General features: G+C 35.0%; 1 long non-coding RNA gene across 2 annotated transcripts; it reads right to left on the minus strand.

The window, feature by feature from the left end:
- Positions 1 to 1,830: 1,830 nt before the first annotated feature.
- LOC123041162 (uncharacterized) lies at positions 1,831 to 2,635 on the minus strand. Of its 2 annotated transcripts, none has more exons than XR_006418392.1 (3): positions 2,371 to 2,635; positions 2,220 to 2,294; positions 1,831 to 2,109 (listed from the first exon to the last, which is right to left on the minus strand). It is a non-coding gene; the product is annotated as an uncharacterized lncRNA (long non-coding RNA). The 2 variants fall into 2 exon arrangements; XR_006418393.1 differs by having other exon boundaries at positions 2,207 to 2,294.
- Between the last annotated feature and the right edge of the window lie 2,398 nt (positions 2,636 to 5,033).

Here is a 5,033-nt window from a genome sequence, read left to right on the forward strand (position 1 = left end):
CACCGCCTCCGAAGAAAGAGACCTAAATACGGGTATGGGCACTCCCCTTGGCTTGTGCCAAGATTGGGGGAGGTGGCCCTGTATCGTTTCACCACCACATCTTTACCTTTATCATTTTTCTTAGTTTGATCCTTTTGGTTATATCTCGGTTTAGTAGAATAAAGTTTTAGTGTGATCTAGCTTTGAGTTATGCTTTGTGTTCCCTCTATGTAATCTAGTCCGAGAGTTATATAATAAAGATTAGTTTTGAGTTGAGGGCTTTGCTTTCCTGCTATGATCTTGAGAAAAAGAAAGAAATAAGGAAATAAAAAAGATTATATAATGATCTTATGGGAAGTGATGACTTCACATATAAGAAGTATGTCACATGAAATTTGTTGGGAGTTGACAAACATAGTTTTGGTCATTCTTGCAGTTAATAGGAAGTAATAAAGAAAGATAGGTCTCACATATAAATACACTATCTTGGACATCTTTTATGATTGTGAGCACACATTAAAATATTATGTGCTAAAAGGTTAATGTTGGACAAGGAAGACAACATAATGGGTTATGTTTCTTTATATCCGAATAGAAGTTATATTGTCATGGATCCTCCAACATGTTGAGATTGCTTATCATCCCATGCTAGCCAAATCTTTTGCACCAAGTAGAGATACTACTTGTGCCTCCAAAATCCCACAAACCTGTATTGCCATGAGAGTCCACCATACCTACCTGTGGATTGAGTAAGATCCTTCAAGTAAGTTGTCATCAGTGCAAGCAATAAAAATTACCCTCTAAACATGTATGATCTTTTAGTGTGAGGAAAATAAGCTTTATACAAACTTGTGATATAGAAGAAATAAAAGTGACAGACTTTATAATAAAGTTCTTTATCACAAGCGGCAATATAAAGTGACATTCTTTGGCATTAAGATTTTGTGCATCCAACCGTAAAAGTGCATGATAACCTCTGCTTACCTCTGCGAAGGGCCTATCTTTTATTCACCTTCTATCTTAATGCAAGAGTCATGATGATCATCACCTTTCCTTTTTACACTTTTTCTTTTTGGCAAGCACTATGTGTTGGAGAAGATCCATATATATATATATATATATATATATATATATATATATATATATATATATCCTCTTTTGTACTCCCAAGAGTATGTACTCCCACTCACAATGGATAAGGTTTAAAGGTGTGGACGTGCTAATTAGTAAAAAAGACTAAAAAATTTAGTTTGTATGCGTAGCTACTCCCTAAAAAGATGGAACGGTGCATGCTAATCCATTTATCTAATCTGGTTGTTAGTTGTTTGACGGGTCTATACTACTCTGATTCTATTGTACTGAGTATTATACTTTTTTTATTTCTGTAGATATGGGAGTATATGCTTCTGTCGTGAGATAGTATATACTCTATTTTTATACAAGATAGTTTATACTACATTTTTTTAAGAAGTATATGCTTCTGTTTTATGAAAGTGCATATACCTGATCTTTTTTGAGGAAGTATATACTACATGTTGTGAGTAAGTGCGTGCAGCTTCATTTGTGAGGAAGTATATACTTAAAATCTTATGGGAGAGTATGCAACACATCTTTTCTGAGGGAGTATATACTTTTTTTCTAAAGAAGTATATACTACATCATCTATGAGGAAATATATGTCTTCGTTATACAAGAGAGTATATATTGCAAAATTGTGATTGAGTATATATGTTATTTTTGTATCTGAGAGTATATACCACATTATTTATCAATTATATACTTTTTTTATCAAAGAGTATATACTGTGTTATCAAGAAAAAGAAAAATTAGTATGGTAAGCTCGCATAAGAATTTATTCACCAAAAAAGAGTATATGTATACACGTAAGAAGAAGTATGCACATGTTTGATCACTGGTAACAAAAATGGCTTGTTTGCAAAAGTGCAAAGAAACCTGCTATAGTCATTCCATTCATACAGTACATGATAAAGCATTCATGTATATGCATCAGCGGTGGCTATGTGCACACGTTCAAATTTGCGTCACGACATGTGCTTGATTACAGGAGGTCAGACCGCCATCGGCCGCTATCATCTTTGCGCTGCACCCTTGGCCATCGATGCTACTGCTCTGTAGATATAACATTCATCACTTCCACAGGTCACAAAAAATGGCAAAAGGAAACCGCTTGCAGAAATCATGTAGGATAGATACAAAAAACAATTACTTCAGGTCAACACCTAGAGGATGGTCGGTGACCAAGAACATCATGTGTACCGTGGCCTCCGCCCTCCACCACTTATCCACAAGAAATACTGTTTGTTGTTGGGGAGATGGAGAAGTTGTCGTCAGAATGAAAGCTGGACCCCAACTGATAACACATGAACGTACCTCTGGAATAAAATGGATCATGCTCCTTTTGTATTACATCGGATCCTCTTTTGTGTTTCTCAAAAGATCTGCAGCATATTGAGTACTAATTCTCAAAAGACTGGATCCAATCAATGAGAGGATGAACAACTACCAATGGAGGCTGCTGCCGAGCGAGCTCCTTCTCTTGGAGGGTGATGTAGTCCGCCGCAGTCGGTGTCATGCCAGCCGTCGCTGTTGTCGCCGCAGCCGTGCCAGCCGTCGCCGCTGCCGCCGCATGCCACAAATGAGATGATGGGATAGATGGATAAGGACTCAAATTGATAGGATGGTCCAACGATGCATATAAAAACACCTAGAAAATCGAAGCAATGAGTTTGGTCGTTTCGGCTGAATTTTTCCCACGTAATAAAGGAGACACACGGGCATGGGAATATGTACTCCTAGGAGTACTAACCCATTTTCCTATATATATATAGGTAAATTGTTTGGGGCACCTAGGTGCCTGGGCACCTTGTTCGGATCTAACCCGCTAAGACATTTTCTATTAGCAAATAATTCTTAGTACCTTCCAAATAATTTGCTTTCCATTTTCAGCTTGCATGCATGCATACCTCCACGTCCATTGATGGTACATTATTTTCCAAAAAATTGCATGCTATTGATTCCCTCATAAACGATTTCTTTCCTTAAACAAATTCTAATAGTCTCATTTAAAAAAGTCTGAATACTCGTACTTCGGTATGTACATAGACAATGATTTATTCTTCGTTTTAGATACCTACATATGTAGTCAAATATATTTGTAATTGGATACTCAGGTCCCTAAAAAAAGAGCATACTTAAACTCCTCTGTATATAAATACCTCGATGTGAAATTTATTGGTATATACCAATAAATGTACGGAAACTATATTGCTTTTAATAAGTGGATACATGTTGGTCAAGTAAAATACCTTACGTTCCTATAAACATGAGCATCTATACAACATATCCTGTAGAAATGTATTTGGCAAAAAAGCAAAATAATCGGACCGAAATTCTCGTTTAAATACTTATATGACAATAACACGTATAATTATCACATACCTCCAACCTTTTTCCTTCGTATTTTTAAATCTTTTCCCTATACCTTAGTATGTATACCTGGGGTATTATCCCTAATGATAACATACACATACGAGCGATTGTACATCATGAAAATATATACATACATGAGGTATTATACCTAATGTAAATATATACATACCCGAGCTATTACACCTAATGAAGACATACTTGGGGTATTATACCTAAAGAAAATACACACGCAACTGAGGTATTATACATCAAGAAAACATGGGGGTATTATACCTAAAGAAAATGTACACGTAACCGAGATATTATAGATAAAGAAAACATGCCTGAGGTATTATACCTAAAGAAAATATACCCGAGGTATTACACCTAATGTAAACATACCCAAGCTATGTACTTGCCGATTGTATTATACCTACAGAGAATATAAACGTATCTGAGGTATTATACCTAATGAAAATATACACATACCCAAGGTATTTTAATAATAAAAATATTAACATACTCTAGATACCAACGTGTTGGTTAATCAAAATATAAATATGCAGACCCTCCTAATTACAATATTTATTTCACAGTTCGTATCACGTACAATATAACTGCCATTTATAATATACCTTCATGCATTAATTTATGATTTGTCCCTCCTTTTCCCATTAATGTCCCTTAAAATGGAACGTTTCCATGCATGGTATGTTTTCATTTATTGCTAAATAAGTGTTCTCATGCATGTAATGTTGGGTCTTATTTATGGTATTAAATTAGTGATTACGAATAATTAATTTTATATCTGAATTTTATAATGAATTAACCCGTTAACATTTATACCCGTTATAATAGCACGCATCTAAATGCTATCATGTGGTGAAAAGGCAAGGAGCCTGGGCACCTAGGTGTCCTAAATTGTCGTCCTACATCTGGGCTATTTTTTTCGTGAAACAGAATATTATTCTGTTAGCCTACTTGAACTGATGATTTCACGCGGTTGTACTGATGATTTTTGAGCAGTTTGAACTGATGCTTTCAGTTCTGTTTAACAGATCGTCTTCTTTAGTTCAATTTTTTTTTTTGCAAATTTTTTGTCGGAACGGGGCATGTAATATATCGTTGGAAAGCTCTTGACACCTATATTTCAAGTATATTGAACGTTTTTGCAAAATCATTATGGTTTAAGAGCAGTTTTGAAAAAACCGTTTTTTCAAAACCGAAAATGCGAATCATATTTTGGACTCAATTTTCAAACGGTTTGTAGGAATTGAGAAAATAAGATGGCGTTAGAAAGCTGGTGAAAATCCGCATCTTCCATATATCTAATGTTTTTTCTAATTCTATACGATTTAATAGTAATATGGAAAACGGTGAAATTCCGGGCGAAATGTATTTTCGCGATTTTTTGCAAACGGTTTGTCGGATTGATGCCAATAATATGGCGTTGGAAAACTATGGAAAATGCGCAACTTTTTCGGATTGAAATGTTTTTCTAATTCCTTACAATTTAAAAACGAATTTGAATACGGTCAAATTTGATTTCGAACCCGGTTTTTTTAAATTTTGTTGAAATGGGGCAAATAATATACCGTTGGAAAGCTATCAAAAATGCGAAACTT

Source organism: Triticum aestivum, chromosome 2B, assembly GCF_018294505.1.
Source record: "Triticum aestivum cultivar Chinese Spring chromosome 2B, IWGSC CS RefSeq v2.1, whole genome shotgun sequence".
In the NCBI taxonomy this organism is placed as follows: domain Eukaryota; kingdom Viridiplantae; phylum Streptophyta; class Magnoliopsida; order Poales; family Poaceae; genus Triticum; species Triticum aestivum.